Source organism: Triturus cristatus, chromosome 6 (genome assembly GCF_964204655.1).
Source record: "Triturus cristatus chromosome 6, aTriCri1.1, whole genome shotgun sequence".
In the NCBI taxonomy this organism is placed as follows: Eukaryota; Metazoa; Chordata; class Amphibia; order Caudata; family Salamandridae; genus Triturus; species Triturus cristatus.
Genome location: NC_140589.1, coordinates 100,113,668 through 100,137,740, shown reverse-complemented (window position 1 = coordinate 100,137,740; position 24,073 = coordinate 100,113,668). Strand labels below are relative to the sequence as shown.

Below are 24,073 nucleotides of genomic sequence, written 5' to 3'. Positions count from 1 at the left end.
TTGGTCTTCACTTGGCACGTTATTCCGTTCTCCTCTTGTCAAGAGAGATGGGGTTTCTCATATATTTAGGTTCTATAACGTCTTGCTGACAAAGCGCAATCCTTACCAAATGAGCATAGGACCCATGTAAGAGGTCATCTGGAAGAGTCATGCTCTTGTATGCCCTGGCCAGACGGGCCCTGCAAATTTGGAAGAATGCCATTCATCTGGTAGACAACTGGACTCCAGCACACTTACAGCAATTTCCTCAGGGCTTTGATCAGGGGCTGCTTAAATTTGCATACTCCACCCTATGTTGTGACTTTGAGATCCCTTGTTGAAATTGCTTTAGCCAGCCAAGAGGTGGCTATTGTCTCAATTTCAAAGCAGCTTTGAGCCGTTCAAGTGGCTGGTGAATAGCACTTTCTCTTTGTTTGCCTCAAAGTTCTAAAGAGTTCTCCATAGGTCCTGCTCTGTACAGATTGTTCAAAGATCTGTTGGAAGTGCATATAATAGGATAAATAAATTGAGGGCATTCCTTTTCAGTACCTCACCTGCATGGCTGTCTGGCCTCTGGAAGATGCTGGGAAAGCAAGTCAGGATGGCCGAGTGGTCTAAGGCGCTGCGTTCAGGTCGCAGTCTCCTCTGGAGGCGTGGGTTCAAATCCCACTCCTGACAGTCCTGTGTTTACTCTAATTTTTTTCTTGAGAAATATGATCATTTCCCTCGCAGTGGCTTATAGGATTGTCTTCTTGGAAGAGTGCAGTGAGTTTTTTTCTTGCTCTAGCCACTATTGGCCTCAGCTCTGTGCATTTTTTGGTTCCTAATATCTTTCTCACCCTTTAGATGAAAAAGCAGCATTGGGTCAGGATGGCCGAGTGGTCTAAGGCGCTGCGTTAAGGCCGTAGTTTCTCCTGGAGGCGTGGGTTCGAATCCCACTTCTGACAAAACTTGAATTCCATTTTCTCTCTCAGTTCCTTTAGAATCTCAGCTAAAAATTGGCAATGTAAATAATATCTGAATAAGTACCAAACTTCAGTTTCAACTGCAAATGCATTTGCCCTATTCTATCTTTAACGTTAATGTAATATTCTTCTAGCACTCGTGGTGTTTTATATTTCTTTTGTGGGGTACTTTAAAAATCTTTTTTATGAAAGAAATGGGTTACATTAAGTCTTGTGATGTTTTAGGTTTCCAATAAGGAGGTTTTAAATTTTATGTCACGTCATTTTCAGATGCTTCATTCAAGAGATGTTTCCACTATAGAATGCAGAGCAAGGGCAAAAATACAAGTGATAGAGCGAATGAGTGAGAAGGAGTGTTGTGGAAGGAGAGAATGAAACAAAAACAGAGTGAGTGAACGGCAGGGAGGCATAGAAGAGTAGTCTAGTAAAGAAGGAGACCTGCTTTTCCCTGCTCTTGACCTCCCACCCATCCCCCAAACAACCACAAACATACCTTCTGTGCAAAGTTGGTATGCAGAATTTCATGCCTCAGCAAGTGAGGGTGAGTCCCAGGCCAGGGGCTAAAGAGCAAAAGAGTGCCTGTGCTCAGACTTTCCCTGCTAGGGATAGTTTATCTGGAACAAGGCCTACTCTCTTGTATCCAGCAAGGATCTAGAAATCCTGCATGAACCTGCAAGGCACATTGGCAGCATAAATTTGCATAAACTGCCCCACCTATTGCCTTCCTACTTCCTGTGCTGTAGTTGTTTGTGTAGAGAGAGAGGTCGCAGGCAAGGAAATGTTGTGAGTCGGATACAGGACCCTAAATAGCTGGTGAGAGGTATGATGTGTTCTAAAAGCATGAAAACTGTATACCTGTGAAATAAAGTGCTTTCGTATGTGTTCTTCTGTGTTTATTGTCCTGTGCATAAAGTTGCACCTTGTGTTTGAAGGTTTAAATTATTTCAGGCTTGCATGGAGGTAGACGTTTCTGAGTAACTTTTATTCATTTATTAAAAGCCTATACTGTCAGGATGGCCGAGAGGTCTAAGGCGCTGTGTTTAGGCCACAGTCTCCTTTGGAGGCGTGGGTTCGAATCCCACTTCTGACATGCCTTTTGGAGATTTAATCTCCTTTATCAGGTTAACATCTGATGGAAGTTGCATCTGTTGGTCTTCACTTGGCACGTTATTCCGTTCTCCTCTTGTCAAGAGAGATGGGGTTTCTCATATATTTAGGTTCTATAACGTCTTGCTGACAAAGCGCAATCCTTACCAAATGAGCATAGGACCCATGTAAGAGGTCATCTGGAAGAGTCATGCTCTTGTATGCCCTGGCCAGACGGGCCCTGCAAATTTGGAAGAATGCCATTCATCTGGTAGACAACTGGACTCCAGCACACTTACAGCAATCTCCTCAGGGCTTTGATCAGGGGCTGCTTAAATTTGCATACTCCACCCTATGTTGTGACTTTGAGATCCCTTGTTGAAATTGCTTTAGCCAGCCAAGAGGTGGCTATTGTCTCAATTTCAAAGCAGCTTTGAGCCGTTCAAGTGGCTGGTGAATAGCACTTTCTCTTTGTTTGCCTCAAAGTTCTAAAGAGTTCTCCATAGGTCCTGCTCTGTACAGATTGTTCAAAGATCTGTTGGAAGTGCATATAATAGGATAAATAAATTGAGGGCATTCCTTTTCAGTACCTCACCTGCATGGCTGTCTGGCCTCTGGAAGATGCTGGGAAAGCAAGTCAGGATGGCCGAGTGGTCTAAGGCGCTGCGTTCAGGTCGCAGTCTCCTCTGGAGACGTGGGTTCAAATCCCACTTCTGACAGTCCTGTGTTTACTCTAATTTTTTTCTTGAGAAATATGATCATTTCCCTCGCAGTGGCTTATAGGATTGTCTTCTTGGAAGAGTGCAGTGAGTTTTTTTCTTGCTCTAGCCACTATTGGCCTAAGCTCTGTGCATTTTTTGGTTCCTAATATCTTTCTCACCCTTTAGATGAAAAAGCAGCATGGGGTCAGGATGGCCGAGTTGTCTAAGGCGCTGCGTTAAGGCCGCAGTCTCTCCTGGAGGCGTCGGTTCAAATCCCACTTCTGACAAAACTTGAATTCCATTTTCTCTCTCAGTTCCTTTAGAATCTCAGCTAAAAATTGGCAATGTAAATAATATCTGAATAAGTACCAAACTTCAGTTTCAACTGCAAATGCATTTGCCCTATTCTATCTTTAACGTTAATGTAATATTCTTCTAGCACTCGTGGTGTTTTATATTTGTTTTGTGGGGTACTTTAAAAATCTTTTTTATGAAAGAAATGGGTTACATTAAGTCTTGTGATGTTTTAGGTTTACAATAAGGAGGTTTTAAATTTTATGTCACGTCATTTTCAGATGCTTCATTCAAGAGATGTTTCCACTATAGAATGCAGAGCAAGGGCAAAAATACAAGTGATAGAGCGAGTGAGTGAGAAGGAGTGTTGTGGAAGGAGAGAATGAAAGAAAGACAGAGTGAGTGAATGGCAGGGAGGCATAGAAGAGGAGTCTAGTAGTGCAGGAGACCTGCTTTTCCCTGCTCTTGACCTCCCACCCATCCCCAAACAACCACAAACATACCTTCTGTGCAAAGTTGGTATGCAGATTTTCACGCCTCAGCAAGTGAGGGTGAGTCCCAGGCCAGGGGCTAAAGAGCAAAAGAGTGCCTGTGCTCAGACTTTCCCTGCTAGGGATAGTTTATCTGGAACAAGGCCTACTCTCTTGTATCCAGCAAGGATCTAGAAATCCTGCATGAATCTGCAAGGCACATTGGCAGCATAAATTTGCATAAACTGCCCCACCTATTGCCTTCCTACTTCCTGTGCTGTAGTTGTTTGTGTAGAGAGAGAGGTCGCAGGCAAGGAAATGTTGTGAGTCGGATACAGGACCCTAAATAGCTGGTGAGAGGTATGTGGTGTTCTAAAAGCATGAAAACTGTATACCTGTGAAATAAAGTGCTTTCGTATGTGTTATTCTGTGTTTATTGTCCTGTGCATAAAGTTGCACCTTGTGTTTGAAGGTTTAAATTATTTCAGGCTTGCATGGAGGTAGACGTTTCTGAGTAACTTTTATTCATTTCTTAAAATCCTATACTGTCAGGATGGCCGAGAGGTCTAAGGCGCTGTGTTTAGGCCACAGTCTCCTTTGGAGGCGTGGGTTCGAATCCCACTTCTGACATGCCTTTTGGAGATTTAATCTCCTTTATCAGGTTAACATCTGATGGAAGTTGCATCTGTTGGTCTTCACTTGGCACGTTATTCCGTTCTCCTCTTGTCAAGAGAGATGGGGTTTCTCATATATTTAGGTTCTATAACGTCTTGCTGACAAAGCGCAATCCTTACCAAATGAGCATAGGACCCATGTAAGAGGTCATCTGGAATAGTCATGCTCTTGTATGCACTGGCCAGACGGGCCCTGCAAATTTGAAAGAATGCCATGCATCTGGTAGACAACTGGACTCCAGCACACTTACAGCAATTTCCTTAGGGCTTTGATCAGGGGCTGCTTAAATTTGCATACTCCACCCTATGTTGTGACTTTGAGATCCCTTGTTGAAATTGCTTTAGCCAGCCAAGAGGTGGCTATTGTCTCAATTTCAAAGCAGCTTTGAGCCGTTCAAGTGGCTGGTGAATAGCACTTTCTCTTTGTTCGCCTCAAAGTTCTAAAGAGTTCTCCATAGGTCCTGCTCTGTACAGATTGTTCAAAGATCTGTTGGAAGTGCATATAATAGGATAAATAAATTGAGGGCATTCCTTTTCAGTACCTCACCTGCATGGCTGTCTGGCCTCTGGAAGATGCTGGGAAAGCAAGTCAGGATGGCCGAGTGGTCTAAGGCGCTGCGTTCAGGTCGCAGTCTCCTCTGGAGGCGTGGGTTCAAATCCCACTTCTGACAGTCCTGTGTTTACTCTAATTTTTTTCTTGCGAAATATGATCATTTCCCTCGCAGTGGCCTATAGGATTGTCTTCTTGGAAGAGTGCAGTGAGTTTTTTTCTTGCTCTAGCCACTATTGGCCTAAGCTCTGTGCATTTTTTGGTTCCTAATATTTTTCTCACCCTTTAGATGAAAAAGCAGTATGGGGTCAGGATGGCCGAGTGGTCTAAGGCGCTGCGTTAAGGCCGCAGTCTCTCCTGGAGGCGTGGGTTCGAATACCACTTCTGACAAAACTTGAATTCCGTTTTCTCTCTCAGTTCCTTTAGAATCTCAGCTAAAAATTGGCAATGTAAATAATATCTGAATAAGTACCAAACTTCAGTTTCAACTGCAAATGCATTTGCCCTATTCTATCTTTAACGTTAATGTAATATTCTTCTAGCACTCGTGGTGTTTTATATTTGTTTTGTGGGGTACTTTAAAAATCTTTTTTATGAAAGAAATGGGTTACATTAAGTCTTGTGATGTTTTAGGTTTCCAATAAGGAGGTTTTAAATTTTATGTCACGTCATTTTCAGATGCTTCATTCAAGAGATGTTTCCACTATAGAATGCAGAGCAAGGGCAAAAATACAAGTGATAGAGCGAGTGAGTGAGAAGGAGTGTTGTGGAAGGAGAGAATGAAACAAAGACAGAGTGAGTGAACGGCAGGGAGGCATAGAAGAGGAGTCTAGTAGTGAAGGAGACCTGCTTTTCCCTGCTCTTGACCTCCCACCCATCCCCAAACAACCACAAACATACCTTCTGTGCAAAGTTGGTATGCAGAATTTCACGCCTCAGCAAGTGAGGGTGAGTCCCAGGCCAGGGGCTAAAGAGCAAAAGAGTGCCTGTGCTCAGACTTTCCCTGCTAGGGATAGTTTATCTGGAACAAACCCTACTCTCTTGTATCCAGCAAGGATCTAGAAATCCTGCATGAATCTGCAAGGCACATTGGCAGCATAAATTTGCATAAACTGCCCCACCTATTGCCTTCCTACTTCCTGTGCTGTAGTTGTTTGTGTAGAGAGAGAGGTTGCAGGCAAGGAAATGTTGTGAGTCGGATACAGGACCCTAAATAGCTGGTGAGAGGTATGTGGTGTTCTAAAAGCATGAAAACTGTATACCTGTGAAATAAAGTGCTTTCGTATGTGTTCTTCTGTGTTTATTGTCCTGTGCATAAAGTTGCACCTTGTGTTTGAAGGTTTAAATTATTTCAGGCTTGCATTGAGGTAGACGTTTCTGAGTAACTTTTATTCATTTCTTGAAAACATATACTGTCAGGATGGCCGAGAGGTCTAAGGCGCTGTGCTTAGGCCACAGTCTCCTTTGGAGGCGTGGGTTCGAATCCCACTTCTGACATGCCTTTTGGAGATTTAATCTCCTTTATCAGGTTAACATCTGATGGAAGTTGCATCTGTTGGTCTTCACTTGGCACGTTATTCCGTTCTCCTCTTGTCAAGAGAGATGGGGTTTCTCATATATTTAGGTTCTATAACGTCTTGCTGACAAAGCGCAATCCTTACCAAATGAGCATAGGACCCATGTAAGAGGTCATCTGGAAGAGTCATGCTCTTGTATGCCCTGGCCAGACGGGCCCAGCAAATTTGGAAGAATGCCATTCATCTGGTAGACAACTGGACTCCAGCACACTTACAGCAATTTCCTCAGGGCTTTGATCAGGGGCTGCTTAAATTTGCATACTCCACCCTATGTTGTGACTTTGAGATCCCTTGTTGAAATTGCTTTAGCCAGCCAAGAGGTGGCTATTGTCTCAATTTCAAAGCAGCTTTGAGCCGTTCAAGTGGCTGGTGAATAGCACTTTCTCTTTGTCGCCTCAAAGTTCTAAAGAGTTCTTCATAGGTCCTGCTCTGTACAGATTGTTCAAAGATCTGTTGGAAGTGCATATAATAGGATAAATACATTGAGGGCATTCCTTTTCAGTACCTCACCTGCATGGCTGTCTGGCCTCTGGAAGATGCTGGGAAAGCAAGTCAGGATGGCCGAGTGGTCTAAGGCGCTGCGTTTAGGTCGCAGTCTCCTCTGGAGGCGTGGGTTCAAATCCCACTTCTGACAGTCCTCTGTTTACTCTTATTTTTTTCTTGAGAAATATGATCATTTCCCTCGCAGTGGCTTATAGGATTGTCTTCTTGGAAGAGTGCAGTGAGTTTTTTTCTTGCTCTAGCCACTATTGGCCTAAGCTCTGTGCATTTTTTGGTTCCTAATATCTTTCTCACCCTTTAGATGAAAATGCAGCATGGGGTCAGGATGGCCGAGTGGTCTAAGGCGCTGCGTTAAGGCCGCAGTCTCTCCTGGAGGCGTGGGTTCGAATCCCACTTCTGACAAAACTTGAATTCCATTTTCTCTCTCAGTTCCTTTAGAATCTCAGCTAAAAATTGGCAATGTAAATAATATCTGAATAAGTACCAAACTTCAGTTTCAACTGCAAATGCATTTGCCCTATTCTATCTTTAACGTTAATGTAATATTCTTCTAGCACTCGTGGTGTTTTATATTTGTTTTGTGGGGTACTTTAAAAATCTTTTTTATGAAAGAAATGGGTTACATTAAGTCTTGTGATGTTTTAGGTTTCCAATAAGGAGGTTTTAAATTTTATGTCACGTCATTTTCAGATGCTTCATTCAAGAGATGTTTCCACTATAGAATGCAGAGCAAGGGCAAAAATACAAGTGATAGAGCGAATGAGTGAGAAGGAGTGTTGTGGAAGGAGAGAATGAAACAAAGACAGAGTGAGTGAACGGCAGGGAGGCATAGAAGAGTAGTCTAGTAGTGCAGGAGACCTGCTTTTCCCTGCTCTTGACCTCCCACCCATCCCCAAACAACCACAAACATACCTTCTGTGCAAAGTTGGTATGCAGAATTTCATGCCTCAGCAAGTGAGGGTGAGTCCCAGGCCAGGGGCTAAAGAGCAAAAGAGTGCCTGTGCTCAGACTTTCCCTGCTAGGGATAGTTTATCTGGAACAAGGCCTACTCTCTTGTATCCAGCAAGGATCTAGAAATCCTGCATGAATCTGCAAGGCACATTGGCAGCATAAATTTGCATAAACTGCCCCACCTATTGCCTTCCTACTTCCTGTGCTGTAGTTGTTTGTGTAGAGAGAGAGGTCGCAGGCAAGGAAATGTTGTGAGTCGGATACAGGACCCTAAATAGCTGGTGAGAGGTATGTGGTGTTCTAAAAGCATGAAAACTGTATACCTGTGAAATAAAGTGCTTTCGTATGTGTTCTTCTGTGTTTATTGTCCTGTGCATAAAGTTGCACCTTGTGTTTGAAGGTTTAAATTATTTCAGGCTTGCATGGAGGTAGACGTTTCTGAGTAACTTTTATTCATTTCTTAAAAGCCTATACTGTCAGGATGGCCGAGAGGTCTAAGGTGCTGTGTTTAGGCCACAGTCTCCTTTGGAGGCGTGGGTTCGAATTCCACTTCTGACATTCCTTTTGGAGATTTAATCTCCTTTATCAGGTTAACATCTGATGGAAGTTGCATCTGTTGGTCTTCACCTGGCACGTTATTCCGTTCTCCTCTTGTCAAGAGAGATGGGGTTTCTCATATATTTAGGTTCTATAACGTCTTGCTGACAAAGCGCAATCCTTACCAAATGAGCATAGGACCCATGTAAGAGGTCATCTGGAAGAGTCATGCTCTTGTATGCCCTGGCCAGACGGGCCCTGCAAATTTGGAAGAATGCCATGCATCTGGTAGACAACTGGACTCCAGCACACTTACAGCAATTTCCTTAGGGCTTTGATCAGGGGCTGCTTAAATTTGCATACTCCACCCTATGTTGTGACTTTGAGATCCCTTGTTGAAATTGCTTTAGCCAGCCAAGAGGTGGCTATTGTCTCAATTTCAAAGCAGCTTTGAGCCGTTCAAGTGGCTGGTGAATAGCACTTTCTCTTTGTTCGCCTCAAAGTTCTAAAGAGTTCTCCATAGGTCCTGCTCTGTACAGATTGTTCAAAGATCTGTTGGAAGTGCATATAATAGGATAAATAAATTGAGGGCATTCCTTTTCAGTACCTCACCTGCATGGCTGTCTGGCCTCTGGAAGATGCTGGGAAAGCAAGTCAGGATGGCCGAGTGGTCTAAGGCGCTGCGTTCAGGTCGCAGTCTCCTCTGGAGGCGTGGGTTCAAATCCCACTTCTGACAGTCCTGTGTTTACTCTAATTATTTTCTTGAGAAATATGATCATTTCCCTCGCAGTGGCTTATAGGATTGTCTTCTTGGAAGAGTGCAGTGAGTTTTTTTCTTGCTCTAGCCACTATTGCCCTCAGCTCTGTGCATTTTTTGGTTCCTAATATCTTTCTCACCCTTTAGATGAAAAAGCAGCATGGGGTCAGGATGGCCGAGTGGTCTAAGGCGCTGCGTTAAGGCCGCAGTCTCTCCTGGAGGCGTGGGTTCGAATCCCACTTCTGACAAAACTTGAATTCCATTTTCTCTCTCAGTTCCTTTAGAATCTCAGCTAAAAATTGGCAATGTAAATAATATCTGAATAAGTACCAAACTTCAGTTTCAACTGCAAATGCATTTGCCCTATTCTATCTTTAACGTTAATGTAATATTCTTCTAGCACTCGTGGTGTTTTATATTTGTTTTGTGGGGTACTTTAAAAATCTTTTTTATGAAAGAAATGGGTTACATTAAGTCTTGTGATGTTTTAGGTTTCCAATAAGGAGGTTTTAAATTTTATGTCACGTCATTTTCAGATGCTTCATTCAAGAGATGTTTCCACTATAGAATGCAGAGCAAGGGCAAAAATACAAGTGATAGAGCGAGTGAGTGAGAAGGAGTGTTGTGGAAGGAGAGAATGAAACAAAGACAGAGTGAGTGAACGGCAGGGAGGCATAGAAGAGGAGTCTAGTAGTGAAGGAGACCTGCTTTTCCCTGCTCTTGACCTCCCACCCATCCCCAAACAACCACAAACATACCTTCTGTGCAAAGTTGGTATGCAGAATTTCACGCCTCAGCAAGTGAGGGTGAGTCCCAGGCCAGGGGCTAAAGAGCAAAGGAGTGCCTGTGCTCAGACTTTCCCTGCTAGGGATAGTTTATCTGGAACAAACCCTACTCTCTTGTATCCAGCAAGGATCTAGAAATCCTGCATGAATCTGCAAGGCACATTGGCAGCATAAATTTGCATAAACTGCCCCACCTATTGCCTTCCTACTTCCTGTGCTGTAGTTGTTTGTGTAGAGAGAGAGGTCGCAGCCAAGGAAATGTTGTGAGTCGGATACAGGACCCTAAATAGCTGGTGAGAGGTATGTGGTGTTCTAAAAGCATGAAAACTGTATACCTGTGAAATAAAGTGCTTTCGTATGTGTTCTTCTGTGTTTATTGTCCTGTGCATAAAGTTGCACCTTGTGTTTGAAGGTTTAAATTATTTCAGGCTTGCATTGAGGTAGACGTTTCTGAGTAACTTTTATTCATTTCTTAAAAGCATATACTGTCAGGATGGCCGAGAGGTCTAAGGCGCTGTGTTTAGGCCACAGTCTCCTTTGGAGGCGTGGGTTCGAATCCCACTTCTGACCTGCCTTTTGGAGATTTAATCTCCTTTATCAGGTTAACATCTGATGGAAGTTGCATCTGTTGGTCTTCACTTGGCACGTTATTCCGTTCTCCTCTTGTCAAGAGAGATGGGGTTTCTCATATATTTAGGTTCTATAACGTCTTGCTGACAAAGCGCAATCCTTACCAAATGAGCATAGGACCCATGTAAGAGGTCATCTGGAAGAGTCATGCTCTTGTATGCCCTGGCCAGACGGGCCCAGCAAATTTGGAAGAATGCCATTCATCTGGTAGACAACTGGACTCCAGCACACTTACAGCAATTTCCTCAGGGCTTTGATCAGGGGCTGCTTAAATTTGCATACTCCACCCTATGTTGTGACTTTGAGATCCCTTGTTGAAATTGCTTTAGCCAGCCAAGAGGTGGCTATTGTCTCAATTTCAAAGCAGCTTTGAGCCGTTCAAGTGGCTGGTGAATAGCACTTTCTCTTTGTTCGCCTCAAAGTTCTAAAGAGTTCTCCATAGGTCCTGCTCTGTACAGATTGTTCAAAGATCTGTTGGAAGTGCATATAATAGGATAAATAAATTGAGGGCATTCCTTTTCAGTACCTCACCTGCATGGCTGTCTGGCCTCTGGAAGATGCTGGGAAAGCAAGTCAGGATGGCCGAGTGGTCTACGGCGCTGCGTTCAGGTCGTAGTCTCCTCTGGAGGCGTGGGTTCAAATCCCACTTCTGACAGTCCTCTGTTTACTCTAATTTTTTTCTTGAGAAATATGATCATTTCCCTCGCAGTGGCTTATAGGATTGTCTTCTTGGAAGAGTGCAGTGAGTTTTTTTCTTGCTCTAGCCACTATTGGCCTAAGCTCTGTGCATTTTTTGGTTCCTAATATCTTTCTCACCCTTTAGATGAAAATGCATCATGGGGTCAGGATGGCCGAGTGGTCTAAGGCGCTGCGTTAAGGCCGCAGTCTCTCCTGGAGGCGTGGGTTCGAATCCCACTTCTGACAAAACTTGAATTCCATTTTCTCTCTCAGTTCCTTTAGAATCTCAGCTAAAAATTGGCAATGTAAATAATATCTGAATAAGTACCAAACTTCAGTTTCAACTGCAAATGCATTTGCCCTATTCTATCTTTAACGTTAATGTAATATTCTTCTAGCACTCGTGGTGTTTTATATTTGTTTTGTGGGGTACTTTAAAAATCTTTTTTATGAAAGAAATGGGTTACATTAAGTCTTGTGATGTTTTAGGTTTCCAATAAGGAGGTTTTAAATTTTATGTCACGTCATTTTCAGATGCTTCATTCAAGAGATGTTTCCACTATAGAATGCAGAGCAAGGGCAAAAATACAAGTGATAGAGCGAGTGAGTGAGAAGGAGTGTTGTGGAAGGAGAGAATGAAACAAAGACAGAGTGAGTGAATGGCAGGGAGGCATAGAAGAGGAGTCTAGTAGTGAAGGAGACCTGCTTTTCCCTGCTCTTGACCTCCCACCCATCCCCAAACAACCACAAACATACCTTCTGTGCAAAGTTGGTATGCAGAATTTCATGCCTCAGCAAGTGACGGTGAGTCCCAGGCCAGGGGCTAAAGAGCAAAAGAGTGCCTGTGCTCAGACTTTCCCTGCTAGGGATAGTTTATCTGGAACAAGGCCTACTCTCTTGTATCCAGCAAGGATCTAGAAATCCTGCATGAATCTGCAAGGCACATTGGCAGCATAAATTTGCATAAACTGCCCCACCTATTGCCTTCCTACTTCCTGTGCTGTAGTTGTTTGTGTAGAGAGAGAGGTCGCAGGCAAGGAAATGTTGTGAGTCGGATACAGGACCCTAAATAGCTGGTGAGAGGTATGTGGTGTTCTAAAAGCATGAAAACTGTATACCTGTGAAATAAAGTGCTTTCGTATGTGTTCTTCTGTGTTTATTGTCCTGTGCATAAAGTTGCACCTTGTGTTTGAAGGTTTAAATTATTTCAGGCTTGCATGGAGGTAGACGTTTCTGAGTAACTTTTATTCATTTATTAAAAGCCTATACTGTCAGGATGGCCGAGAGGTCTAAGGCGCTGTGTTTAGGCCACAGTCTCCTTTGGAGGCGTGGGTTCGAATCCCCTTCTGACATGCCTTTTGGAGATTTAATCTCCTTTATCAGGTTAACATCTGATGGAAGTTGCATCTGTTGGTCTTCACTTGGCACTTTATTCCGTTCTCCTCTTGTCAAGAGAGATGGGGTTTCTCATATATTTAGGTTCTATAACGTCTTGCTGACAAAACGCAATCCTTACCAAATGAGCATAGGACCCATGTAAGAGGTCATCTGGAAGAGTCATGCTCTTGTATGCCCTGGCCAGACGGGCCCTGCAAATTTGGAAGAATGCCATTCATCTGGTAGACAACTGGACTCCAGCACACTTACAGCAATCTCCTCAGGGCTTTGATCAGGGGCTGCTTAAATTTGCATACTCCACCCTATGTTGTGACTTTGAGATCCCTTGTTGAAATTGCTTTAGCCAGCCAAGAGGTGGCTATTGTCTCAATTTCAAAGCAGCTTTGAGCCGTTCAAGTGGCTGGTGAATAGCACTTTCTCTTTGTTTGCCTCAAAGTTCTAAAGAGTTCTCCATAGGTCCTGCTCTGTACAGATTGTTCAAAGATCTGTTGGAAGTGCATATAATAGGATAAATAAATTGAGGGCATTCCTTTTCAGTACCTCACCTGCATGGCTGTCTGGCCTCTGGAAGATGCTGGGAAAGCAAGTCAGGATGGCCGAGTGGTCTAAGGCGCTGCGTTCAGGTCGCAGTCTTCTCTGGAGGCGTGGGTTCAAATCCCACTTCTGACAGTCCTGTGTTTACTCTAATTTTTTTCTTGAGAAATATGATCATTTCCCTCGCAGTGGCTTATAGGATTGTCTTCTTGGAAGAGTGCAGTGAGTTTTTTTCTTGCTCTAGCCACTATTGGCCTAAGCTCTGTGCATTTTTTGGTTCCTAATATCTTTCTCACCCTTTAGATGAAAAAGCACCATGGGGTCAGGATGGCCGAGTGGTCTAAGGCGCTGCGTTAAGGCCGCAGTCTCTCCTGGAGGCGTGGGTTCGAATCCCACTTCTGACAAAACTTGAATTCCATTTTCTCTCTCAGTTCCTTTAGAATCTCAGCTAAAAATTGGCAATGTAAATAATATCTGAATAAGTACCAAACTTCAGTTTCAACTGCAAATGCATTTGCCCTATTCTATCTTTAACGTTAATGTAATATTCTTCTAGCACTCGTGGTGTTTTATATTTCTTTTGTGGGGTACTTTAAAAATCTTTTTTATGAAAGAAATGGGTTACATTAAGTCTTGTGATGTTTTAGGTTTACAATAAGGAGGTTTTAAACTTTATGTCACGTCATTTTCAGATGCTTCATTCAAGAGATGTTTCCACTATAGAATGCAAAGCAAGGGCAAAAATACAAGTGATAGAGCGAGTGAGTGAGAAGGAGTGTTGTGGAAGGAGAGAATGAAACAAAGACAGAGTGAGTGAATGGCAGGGAGGCATAGAAGAGGAGTCTAGTAGTGCAGAAGACCTGCTTTTCCCTGCTCTTGACCTCCCACCCATCCCCAAACAACCACAAACATACCTTCTGTGCAAAGTTGGTATGCAGATTTTCACGCCTCAGCAAGTGAGGGTGAGTCCCAGGCCAGGGGCTAAAGAGCAAAAGAGTGCCTGTGCTCAGACTTTCCCTGCTAGGGATAGTTTATCTGGAACAAGGCCTACTCTCTTGTATCCAGCAAGGATCTAGAAATCCTGCATGAATCTGCAAGGCACAATGGCAGCATAAATTTGCATAAACTGCCCCACCTATTGCCTTCCTACTTCCTGTGCTGTAGTTGTTTGTGTAGAGAGAGAGGTCGCAGGCAAGGAAATGTTGTGAGTCGGATACAGGACCCTAAATAGCTGGTGAGAGGTATGTGGTGTTCTAAAAGCATGAAAACTGTATACCTGTGAAATAAAGTGCTTTCGTGTGTGTTCTTCTGTGTTTATTGTCCTGTGCATAAAGTTGCACCTTGTGTTTGAAGGTTTAAATTATTTCAGGCTTGCATGGAGGTAGACGTTTCTGAGTAACTTTTATTCATTTCTTAAAAGCCTATACTGTCAGGATGGCCGAGAGGTCTAAGGCGCTGTGTTTAGGCCACAGTCTCCTTTGGAGGCGTGGGTTCGAATCCCACTTCTGACATGCCTTTTGGAGATTTAATCTCCTTTATCAGGTTAACATCTGATGGAAGTTGCATCTGTTGGTCTTCACTTGGCACGTTATTCCGTTCTCCTCTTGTCAAGAGAGATGGGGTTTCTCATATATTTAGGTTCTATAACGTCTTGCTGACAAAGCGCAATCCTTACCAAATGAGCATAGGACCCATGTAAGAGGTCATCTGGAATAGTCATGCTCTTGTATGCACTGGCCAGACGGGCCCTGCAAATTTGGAAGAATGCCATGCATCTGGTAGACAACTGGACTCCAGCACACTTACAGCAATTTCCTTAGGGCTTTGATCAGGGGCTGCTTAAATTTGCATACTCCACCCTATGTTGTGACTTTGAGATCCCTTGTTGAAATTGCTTTAGCCAGCCAAGAGGTGGCTATTGTCTCAATTTCAAAGCAGCTTTGAGCCGTTCAAGTGGCTGGTGAATAGCACTTTCTCTTTGTTTGCCTCAAAGTTCTAAAGAGTTCTCCATAGGTCCTGCTCTGTACAGATTGTTCAAAGATCTGTTGGAAGTGCATATAATAGGATAAATAAATTGAGGGCATTCCTTTTCAGTACCTCACCTGCATGGCTGTCTGGCCTCTGGAAGATGCTGGGAAAGCAAGTCAGGATGGCCGAGTGGTCTAAGGCGCTGCCTTCAGGTCGCAGTCTCCTCTGGAGGTGTGGGTTCAAATCCCACTTCTGACAGTCCTGTGTATGCTCTAATTTTTTTCTTGAGAAATATGATCATTTCCCTCGCAGTGGCTTATAGGATTGTCTTCTTGGAAGAGTGCAGTGAGTTTTTTTCTTGCTCTAGCCACTATTGGCCTAAGCTCTGTGCATTTTTTGGTTCCTAATATCTTTCTCACCCTTTAGATGAAAAAGCAGCATGGGGTCAGGATGGCCGAGTCGTCTAATGCGCTGCGTTAAGGCCGCAGTCTCTCCTGGAGGCGTGGGTTCAAATCCCACTTCTGACAAAGCTTGAATTCCATTTTCTCTCTCAGTTCCTTTAGAATCTCAGCTAAAAATTGGCAATGTAAATAATATCTGAATAATTACCAAACTTCAGTTTCAACTGCAAATGCATTTGCCCTATTCTATCTTTAACGTTAATGTAATATTCTTCTAGCACTCGTGGTGTTTTATATTTGTTTTGTGGGGTACTTTAAAAATCTTTTTTATGAAAGAAATGGGTTACATTAAGTCTTGTGATGTTTTAGGTTTACAATAAGGAGGTTTTAAATTTTATGTCACGTCATTTTCAGATGCTTCATTCAAGAGATGTTTCCACTATAGAATGCAGAGCAAGGGCAAAAATACAAGTGATAGAGCGAGTGAGTGAGAAGGAGTGTTGTGGAAGGAGAGAATGAAACAAAGACAGAGTGAGTGAATGGCAGGGAGGCATGGAAGAGGAGTCTAGTAGTGCAGGAGACCTGCTTTTCCCTGCTCTTGACCTCCCAAACAACCACAAACAACCACAAACATACCTTCTGTGCAAAGTTGGTATGCAGAATTTCACGCCTCAGCAAGTGAGGGTGAGTCCCAGGCCAGGGGCTAAAGAGCAAAAGAGTGCCTGTGCTCAGACTTTCCCTGCTAGGGATAGTTTATCTGGAACAAGGCCTACTCTCTTGTATCCAGCAAGGATCTAGAAATCCTGCATGAATCTGCAAGGCACATTGGCAGCATAAATTTGCATAAACTGCCCCACCTATTGCCTTCCTACTTCCTGTGCTGTAGTTGTTTGTGTAGAGAGAGAGGTCGCAGGCAAGGAAATGTTGTGAGTCGGATACAGGACCCTAAATAGCTGGTGAGAGGTATGTGGTGTTCTAAAAGCATGAAAACTGTATACCTGTGAAATAAAGTGCTTTCGTGTGTGTTCTTCTGTGTTTATTGTCCTGTGCATAAAGTTGCACCTTGTGTTTGAAGGTTTAAATTATTTCAGGCTTGCATGGAGGTAGACGTTTCTGAGTAACTTTTATTCATTTCTTAAAAGCCTATACTGTCAGGATGGCCGAGAGGTCTAAGGCGCTGTGTTTAGGCCACAGTCTCCTTTGGAGGCGTGGGTTCGAATCCCACTTCTGACATGCCTTTTGGAGATTTAATCTCCTTTATCAGGTTAACATCTGATGGAAGTTGCATCTGTTGGTCTTCACTTGGCACGTTATTCCGTTCTCCTCTTGTCAAGAGAGATGGGGTTTCTCATATATTTAGGTTCTATAACGTCTTGCTGACAAAGCGCAATCCTTACCAAATGAGCATAGGACCCATGTAAGAGGTCATCTGGAATAGTCATGCTCTTGTATGCACTGGCCAGACGGGCCCTGCAAATTTGGAAGAATGCCATGCATCTGGTAGACAACTGGACTCCAGCACACTTACAGCAATTTCCTTAGGGCTTTGATCAGGGGCTGCTTAAATTTGCATACTCCACCCTATGTTGTGACTTTGAGATCCCTTGTTGAAATTGCTTTAGCCAGCCAAGAGGTGGCTATTGTCTCAATTTCAAAGCAGCTTTGAGCCGTTCAAGTGGCTGGTGAATAGCACTTTCTCTTTGTTCGCCTCAAAGTTCTAAAGAGTTCTCCATAGGTCCTGCTCTGTACAGATTGTTCAAAGATCTGTTGGAAGTGCATATAATAGGATAAATAAATTGAGGGCATTCCTTTTCAGTACCTCACCTGCATGGCTGTATGGCCTCTGGAAGATGCTGGGAAAGCAAGTCAGGATGGCCGAGTGGTCTAAGGTGCTGCGTTCAGGTCGCAGTCTCCTCTGGAGGCGTGGGTTCAAATCCCACTTCTGACAGTCCTGTGTTTACTCTAATTTTTTTCTTGAGAAATATGATCATTTCCCTCGCAGTGGCTTATAGGATTGTCTTCTTGGAAGAGTGCAGTGAGTTTTTTTCTTGCTCTAGCCACTATTGGCCTAAGCTCTGTGCATTTTTTGGTTCCTAATATCTTTCTCACCCTTTAGATGAAAAAGCAGCATGGGGTCACGATGGCCGAGTGGTCTAAGGCGCTGCGTTAAGGCCGCAGTCTCTCCTGGAGGCGTGGGTTCGAATCCCACTTTTGACAAAACTTGTATTCCATTTTCTCTCTCAGTTCCTTGAGAATCTCAGCTAAAAATTGGCAATGTAAATAATATCTGAATAAGTACCAAACTTCAGTTTCAACTGCAAATGCATTTGCCCTATTCTATCTTTAACGTTAATGTATTATTCTTCTAGCACTCGTGGTGTTTTATATTTGTTTTGTGGGGTACTTTAAAAATCTTTTTTATGAAAGAAATGGGTTACATTAAGTCTTGTGATGTTTTAGGTTTCCAATAAGGAGGTTTTAAATTTTATGTCACGTCATTTTCAGATGCTTCATTCAAGAGATGTTTCCACTATAGAATGCAGAGCAAGGGCAAAAATACAAGTGATAGAGCGAGTGAGTGAGAAGGAGTGTTGTGGAAGGAGAGAATGAAACAAAGACAGAGTGAGTGAATGGCAGGGAGGCATAGAAGAGGAGTCTAGTAGTGCAGGAGACCTGCTTTTCCCTGCTCTTGACCTCTCACCCATCCCCAAACAACCACAAACATACCTTCTGTGCAAAGTTGGTATGCAGATTTTCACGCCTCAGCAAGTGAGGGTGAGTCCCAGGCCAGGGGCTAAAGAGCAAAAGAGTGCCTGTGCTCAGACTTTCCCTGCTAGGGATAGTTTATCTGGAACAAGGCCTACTCTCTTGTATCCAGCAAGGATCTAGAAATCCTGAATGAATCTGCAAGGCACATTGGCAGCATAAATTTGCATAAACTGCCCCACCTATTGCCTTCCTACTTCCTGTGCTGTAGTTGTTTGTGTAGAGAGAGAGGTCGCAGGCAAGGAAATGTTGTGAGTCGGATACAGGACCCTAAATAGCTGGTGAGAGGTATGTGGTGTTCTAAAAGCATGAAAACTGTATACCTGTGAAATAAAGTGCTTTCGTGTGTGTTCTTCTGTGTTTATTGTCCTGTGCATAAAGTTGCACCTTGTGTTTGAAGGTTTAAATTATTTCAGGCTTGCATAGAGGTAGACGTTTCTGAGTAACTTTTATTCATTTCTTAAAAGCCTATACTGTCAGGATGGCCGAGAGGTCTAAGGCGCTGTGTTTAGGCCACAGTCTCCTTTGGAGGCGTGGGTTCGAATCCCACTTCTGACATGCCTTTTGGAGATTTAATCTCCTTTATCAGGTTAACATCTGATGGAAGTTGCATCTGTTGGTCTTCACTTGGCACGTTATTCCGTTCTCCTCTTGTCAAGAGAGATGGGGTTTCTCATATATTTAGGTTCTATAACGTCTTGCTGACAAAGCGCAATCCTTACCAAATGAGCATAGGACCCATGTAAGAGGTCATCTGGAATAGTCATGCTCTTGTATGCACTGGCCAGACGGGCCCTGCAAATTTGGAAGAATGCCATGCATCTGGTAGACAACTGGACTCCAGCACACATACAGCAATTTCCTTAGGGCTTTGATCAGGGGCTGCTTAAATTTGCATACTCCACCCTATGTTGTGACTTTGAGATCCCTTGTTGAAATTGCTTTAGCCAGCCAAGAGGTGGCTATTGTCTCAATTTCAAAGCAGCTTTGAGCCGTTCAAGTGGCTGGTGAATAGCACTTTCTCTTTGTTCGCCTCAAAGTTCTAAAGAGTTCTCCATAGGTCCTGCTCTGTACAGATTGTTCAAAGATCTGTTGGAAGTGCATATAATAGGATAAATAAATTGAGGGCATTCCTTTTCAGTACCTCACCTGCATGGCTGTCTGGCCTCTGGAAGATGCTGGGAAAGCAAGTCAGGATGGCCGAGTGGTCTAAGGCGCTGCGTTCAGGTCGCAGTCTCCTCTGGAGGCATGGGTTCAAATCCCACTTCTGACAGTCCTGTGTTTACTCTAATTTTTTTCTTGAGAAATATGATCATTTCCCTCGCAGTGGCTTATAGGATTGTCTTCTTGGAAGAGTGCAGTGAGTTTTTTTCTTGCTCTAGCCACTATTGGCCTAAGCTCTGTGCATTTTTTGGTTCCTAATATCTTTCTCACCCTTTAGATGAAAAAGCAGCATGGGGTCAGGATGGCCGAGTGGTCTAAGGCGCTGCGTTAAGGCCGCAGTCTCTCCTGGAGGCGTGGATTCGAATCCCACTTTTGACAAAACTTGTATTCCATTTTCTCTCTCAGTTCCTTGAGAATCTCAGCTAAAAATTGGCAATGTAAATAATATCTGAATAAGTACCAAACTTCAGTTTCAACTGCAAATGCATTTGCCCTATTCTATCTTTAACGTTAATGTATTATTCTTCTAGCACTCGTGGTGTTTTATATTTGTTTTGTGGGGTACTTTAAAAATCTTTTTTATGAAAGAAATGGGTTACATTAAGTCTTGTGATGTTTTAGGTTTCCAATAAGGAGGTTTTAAATTTTATGTCACGTCATTTTCAGATGCTTCATTCAAGAGATGTTTCCACTATAGAATGCAGAGCAAGGGCAAAAATACAAGTGATAGAGCGAGTGAGTGAGAAGGAGTGTTGTGGAAGGAGAGAATGAAACAAAGACAGAGTGAGTGAATGGCAGGGAGGCATAGAAGAGGAGTCTAGTAGTGCAGGAGACCTGCTTTTCCCTGCTCTTGACCTCCCACCCATCCCCAAACAACCACAAACATACCTTCTGTGCAAAGTTGGTATGCAGATTTTCACGCCTCAGCAAGTGAGGGTGAGTCCCAGGCCAGGGGCTAAAGAGCAAAAGAGTGCCTGTGCTCAGACTTTCCCTGCTAGGGATAGTTTATCTGGAACAAGGCCTACTCTCTTGTATCCAGCAAGGATCTAGAAATCCTGCATGAATCTGCAAGGCACATTGGCAGCATAAATTTGCATAAACTGCCCCACCTATTGCCTTCCTACTTCCTGTGCTGTAGTTGTTTGTGTAGAGAGAGAGGTCGCAGGCAAGGAAATGTTGTGAGTCGGATACAGGACCCTAAATAGCTGGTGAGAGGTATGTGGTGTTCTAAAAGCATGAAAACTGTATACCTGTGAAATAAAGTGCTTTCGTGTGTGTTCTTCTGTGTTTATTGTCCTGTGCATAAAGTTGCACCTTGTGTTTGAAGGTTTAAATTATTTCAGGCTTGCATGGAGGTAGACGTTTCTGAGTAACTTTTATTCATTTCTTAAAAGCCTATACTGTCAGGATGGCCGAGAGGTCTAAGGTGCTGTGTTTAGGCCACAGTCTCCCTTGGAGGCGTGGGTTCGAATTCCACTTCTGACATTCCTTTTGGAGATTTAATCTCCTTTATCAGGTTAACATCTGATGGAAGTTGCATCTGTTGGTCTTCACCTGGCACGTTATTCCGTTCTCCTCTTGTCAAGAGAGATGGGGTTTCTCATATATTTAGGTTCTATAACGTCTTGCTGACAAAACGCAATCCTTACCAAATGAGCATAGTACCCATGTAAGAGGTCATCTGGAAGAGTCATGCTCTTGTATGCCCTGGCCAGACGGGCCCTGCAAATTTGGAAGAATGCCATTCATCTGGTAGACAACTGGACTCCAGCACACTTACAGCAATCTCCTCAGGGCTTTGATCAGGGGCTGCTTAAATTTGCATACTCCACCCTATGTTGTGACTTTGAGATCCCTTGTTGAAATTGCTTTAGCCAGCCAAGAGGTGGCTATTGTCTCAATTTCAAAGCAGCTTTGAGCCGTTCAAGTGGCTGGTGAATAGCACTTTCTCTTTGTTTGCCTCAAAGTTCTAAAGAGTTCTCCATAGGTCCTGCTCTGTACAGATTGTTCAAAGATCTGTTGGAAGTGCATATAATAGGATAAATAAATTGAGGGCATTCCTTTTCAGTACCTCACCTGCATGGCTGTCTGGCCTCTGGAAGATGTTGGGAAAGAAAGTCAGGATGGCCGAGTGGTCTAAGGCGCTGCGTTCAGGTCGCAGTCTCCTCTGGAGGCGTGGGTTCAAATCCCACTTCTGACAGTCCTGTGTTTACTCTAATTATTTTCTTGAGAAATATGATCATTTCCCTCGCAGTGGCTTATAGGATTGTCTTCTTGGAAGAGTGCAGTGAGTTTTTTTCTTGCTCTAGCCACTATTGGCCTCAGCTCTGTGCATTTTTTGGTTCCTAATATCTTTCTCACCCTTTAGATGAAAAAGCAGCATGGGGTCAGGATGGCCGAGTGGTCTAAGGCGCTGCGTTAAGGCCGCAGTCTCTCCTGGAGGCGTGGGTTCGAATCCCACTTCTGACAAAACTTGAATTCCATTTTCTCTCTCAGTTCCTTTAGAATCTCAGCTAAAAATTGGCAATGTAAATAATATCTGAATAAGTACCAAACTTCAGTTTCAACTGCAAATGCATTTGCCCTATTCTATCTTTAACGTTAATGTAATATTCTTCTAGCACTCGTGGTGTTTTATATTTCTTTTGTGGGGTACTTTAAAAATCTTTTTTATGAAAGAAATGGGTTACATTAAGTCTTGTGATGTTTTAGGTTTCCAATAAGGAGGTTTTAAATGTTATGTCACGTCATTTTCAGATGCTTCATTCAAGAGATGTTTCCACTATAGAATGCAGAGCAAGGGCAAAAATACAAGTGATAGAGCGAGTGAGTGTGAAGGAGTGTTGTGGAAGGAGAGAATGAAACAAAGACAGAGTGAGTGAATGGCAGGGAGGCATAGAAGAGGAGTCTAGTAGTGAAGGAGACCTGCTTTTCCCTGCTCTTGACCTCGCACCCATCCCCAAACAACCACAAACATACCTTCTGTGCAAAGTTGGTATGCAGAATTTCACGCCTCAGCAAGTGAGGGTGAGTCCCAGGCCAGGGGCTAAAGAGCAAAAGAGTGCCTGTGCTCAGACTTTCCCTGCTAGGGATAGTTTATCTGGAACAAGGCCTACTCTCTTGTATCCAGCAAGGATCTAGAAATCCTGCATGAATCTGCAAGGCACATTGGCAGCATAAATTTGCATAAACTGCCCCACCTATTGCCTTCCTACTTCCTGTGCTGTAGTTGTTTGTGTAGAGAGAGAGGTCGCAGGCAAGGAAATGTTGTGAGTCGGATACAGGACCCTAAATAGCTGGTGAGAGGTATGTGGTGTTCTAAAAGCATGAAAACTGTATACCTGTGAAATAAAGTGCTTTCGTATGTGTTCTTCTGTGTTTATTGTCCTGTGCATAAAGTTGCACCTTGTGTTTGAAGGTTTAAATTATTTCAGGCTTGCATTGAGGTAGACGTTTCTGAGTAACTTTTATTCATTTCTTAAAAGCATATACTGTCAGGATGGCCGAGAGGTCTAAGGCGCTGTGTTTAGGCCACAGTCTCCTTTGGAGGCGTGGGTTCGAATCCCACTTCTGACATGCCTTTTGGAGATTTAATCTCCTTTATCAGGTTAACATCTGATGGAAGTTGCATCTGTTGGTCTTCACTTGGCACGTTATTCCGTTCTCCTCTTGTCAAGAGAGATGGGGTTTCTCATATATTTAGGTTCTATAACGTCTTGCTGACAAAGCGCAATCCTTACCAAATGAGCATAGGACCCATGTAAGAGGTCATCTGGAATAGTCATGCTCTTGTATGCACTGGCCAGACGGGCCCTGCAAATTTGGAAGAATGCCATGCATCTGGTAGACAACTGGACTCCAGCACACTTACAGCAATTTCCTTAGGGCTTTGATCAGGGGCTGCTTAAATTTGCATACTCCACCCTATGTTGTGACTTTGAGATCCCTTGTTGAAATTGCTTTAGCCAGCCAAGAGGTGGCTATTGTCTCAATTTCAAAGCAGCTTTGAGCCGTTCAAGTGGCTGGTGAATAGCACTTTCTCTTTGTTCGCCTCAAAGTTCTAAAGAGTTCTCCATAGGTCCTGCTCTGTACAGATTGTTCAAAGATCTGTTGGAAGTGCATATAATAGGATAAATAAATTGAGGGCATTCCTTTTCAGTACCTCACCTGCATGGCTGTCTGGCCTCTGGAAGATGCTGGGAAAGCAAGTCAGGATGGCCGAGTGGTCTAAGGCGCTGCGTTCAGGTCGCAGTCTCCTCTGGAGGCATGGGTTCAAATCCCACTTCTGACAGTCCTGTGTTTACTCTAATTTTTTTCTTGAGAAATATGATCATTTCCCTCGCAGTGGCTTATAGGATTGTCTTCTTGGAAGAGTGCAGTGAGTTTTTTTCTTGCTCTAGCCACTATTGGCCTAAGCTCTGTGCATTTTTTGGTTCCTAATATCTTTCTCACCCTTTAGATGAAAAAGCAGCATGGGGTCAGGATGGCCGAGTGGTCTAAGGCGCTGCGTTAAGGCCGCAGTCTCTCCTGGAGGCGTGGATTCGAATCCCACTTTTGACAAAACTTGTATTCCATTTTCTCTCTCAGTTCCTTGAGAATCTCAGCTAAAAATTGGCAATGTAAATAATATCTGAATAAGTACCAAACTTCAGTTTCAACTGCAAATGCATTTGCCCTATTCTATCTTTAACGTTAATGTATTATTCT

At 43.4% G+C, this 24,073-nt stretch overlaps 22 non-coding genes across 22 annotated transcripts; all 22 read left to right on the top strand.

Moving 5' to 3' along the window:
* The first annotated feature begins 574 nt into the window (after positions 1-574).
* Positions 575-657, top strand: TRNAL-CAG (transfer RNA leucine (anticodon CAG)). The gene has a single exon. It is a non-coding gene; the product is annotated as a tRNA-Leu (tRNA).
* A 186-nt stretch (positions 658-843) lies between these two features.
* On the top strand, positions 844-926 carry TRNAL-AAG (transfer RNA leucine (anticodon AAG)). The gene has a single exon. It is a non-coding gene; the product is annotated as a tRNA-Leu (tRNA).
* A 1,025-nt stretch (positions 927-1,951) lies between these two features.
* On the top strand, positions 1,952-2,034 carry TRNAL-UAG (transfer RNA leucine (anticodon UAG)). Its single transcript has one exon. It is a non-coding gene; the product is annotated as a tRNA-Leu (tRNA).
* A 632-nt stretch (positions 2,035-2,666) lies between these two features.
* TRNAL-CAG (transfer RNA leucine (anticodon CAG)) lies at positions 2,667-2,749 on the top strand. The gene has a single exon. It is a non-coding gene; the product is annotated as a tRNA-Leu (tRNA).
* A 1,293-nt stretch (positions 2,750-4,042) lies between these two features.
* Positions 4,043-4,125, top strand: TRNAL-UAG (transfer RNA leucine (anticodon UAG)). The gene has a single exon. It is a non-coding gene; the product is annotated as a tRNA-Leu (tRNA).
* Positions 4,126-4,757: 632 nt separating this feature from the next.
* On the top strand, positions 4,758-4,840 carry TRNAL-CAG (transfer RNA leucine (anticodon CAG)). Its single transcript has one exon. It is a non-coding gene; the product is annotated as a tRNA-Leu (tRNA).
* A 1,293-nt stretch (positions 4,841-6,133) lies between these two features.
* On the top strand, positions 6,134-6,216 carry TRNAL-UAG (transfer RNA leucine (anticodon UAG)). The gene has a single exon. It is a non-coding gene; the product is annotated as a tRNA-Leu (tRNA).
* A 631-nt stretch (positions 6,217-6,847) lies between these two features.
* Positions 6,848-6,930, top strand: TRNAL-UAG (transfer RNA leucine (anticodon UAG)). Its single transcript has one exon. It is a non-coding gene; the product is annotated as a tRNA-Leu (tRNA).
* A 186-nt stretch (positions 6,931-7,116) lies between these two features.
* On the top strand, positions 7,117-7,199 carry TRNAL-AAG (transfer RNA leucine (anticodon AAG)). Its single transcript has one exon. It is a non-coding gene; the product is annotated as a tRNA-Leu (tRNA).
* Positions 7,200-8,938: 1,739 nt separating this feature from the next.
* Positions 8,939-9,021, top strand: TRNAL-CAG (transfer RNA leucine (anticodon CAG)). Its single transcript has one exon. It is a non-coding gene; the product is annotated as a tRNA-Leu (tRNA).
* Positions 9,022-9,207: 186 nt separating this feature from the next.
* On the top strand, positions 9,208-9,290 carry TRNAL-AAG (transfer RNA leucine (anticodon AAG)). The gene has a single exon. It is a non-coding gene; the product is annotated as a tRNA-Leu (tRNA).
* A 1,024-nt stretch (positions 9,291-10,314) lies between these two features.
* On the top strand, positions 10,315-10,397 carry TRNAL-UAG (transfer RNA leucine (anticodon UAG)). The gene has a single exon. It is a non-coding gene; the product is annotated as a tRNA-Leu (tRNA).
* A 901-nt stretch (positions 10,398-11,298) lies between these two features.
* On the top strand, positions 11,299-11,381 carry TRNAL-AAG (transfer RNA leucine (anticodon AAG)). The gene has a single exon. It is a non-coding gene; the product is annotated as a tRNA-Leu (tRNA).
* Positions 11,382-13,119: 1,738 nt separating this feature from the next.
* Positions 13,120-13,202, top strand: TRNAL-CAG (transfer RNA leucine (anticodon CAG)). The gene has a single exon. It is a non-coding gene; the product is annotated as a tRNA-Leu (tRNA).
* A 186-nt stretch (positions 13,203-13,388) lies between these two features.
* Positions 13,389-13,471, top strand: TRNAL-AAG (transfer RNA leucine (anticodon AAG)). The gene has a single exon. It is a non-coding gene; the product is annotated as a tRNA-Leu (tRNA).
* A 1,024-nt stretch (positions 13,472-14,495) lies between these two features.
* On the top strand, positions 14,496-14,578 carry TRNAL-UAG (transfer RNA leucine (anticodon UAG)). Its single transcript has one exon. It is a non-coding gene; the product is annotated as a tRNA-Leu (tRNA).
* A 2,008-nt stretch (positions 14,579-16,586) lies between these two features.
* On the top strand, positions 16,587-16,669 carry TRNAL-UAG (transfer RNA leucine (anticodon UAG)). The gene has a single exon. It is a non-coding gene; the product is annotated as a tRNA-Leu (tRNA).
* A 632-nt stretch (positions 16,670-17,301) lies between these two features.
* TRNAL-CAG (transfer RNA leucine (anticodon CAG)) lies at positions 17,302-17,384 on the top strand. The gene has a single exon. It is a non-coding gene; the product is annotated as a tRNA-Leu (tRNA).
* A 1,293-nt stretch (positions 17,385-18,677) lies between these two features.
* Positions 18,678-18,760, top strand: TRNAL-UAG (transfer RNA leucine (anticodon UAG)). The gene has a single exon. It is a non-coding gene; the product is annotated as a tRNA-Leu (tRNA).
* Positions 18,761-21,483: 2,723 nt separating this feature from the next.
* On the top strand, positions 21,484-21,566 carry TRNAL-CAG (transfer RNA leucine (anticodon CAG)). The gene has a single exon. It is a non-coding gene; the product is annotated as a tRNA-Leu (tRNA).
* A 186-nt stretch (positions 21,567-21,752) lies between these two features.
* On the top strand, positions 21,753-21,835 carry TRNAL-AAG (transfer RNA leucine (anticodon AAG)). Its single transcript has one exon. It is a non-coding gene; the product is annotated as a tRNA-Leu (tRNA).
* Positions 21,836-22,859: 1,024 nt separating this feature from the next.
* Positions 22,860-22,942, top strand: TRNAL-UAG (transfer RNA leucine (anticodon UAG)). The gene has a single exon. It is a non-coding gene; the product is annotated as a tRNA-Leu (tRNA).
* The last annotated feature ends 1,131 nt before the right edge of the window (positions 22,943-24,073 follow it).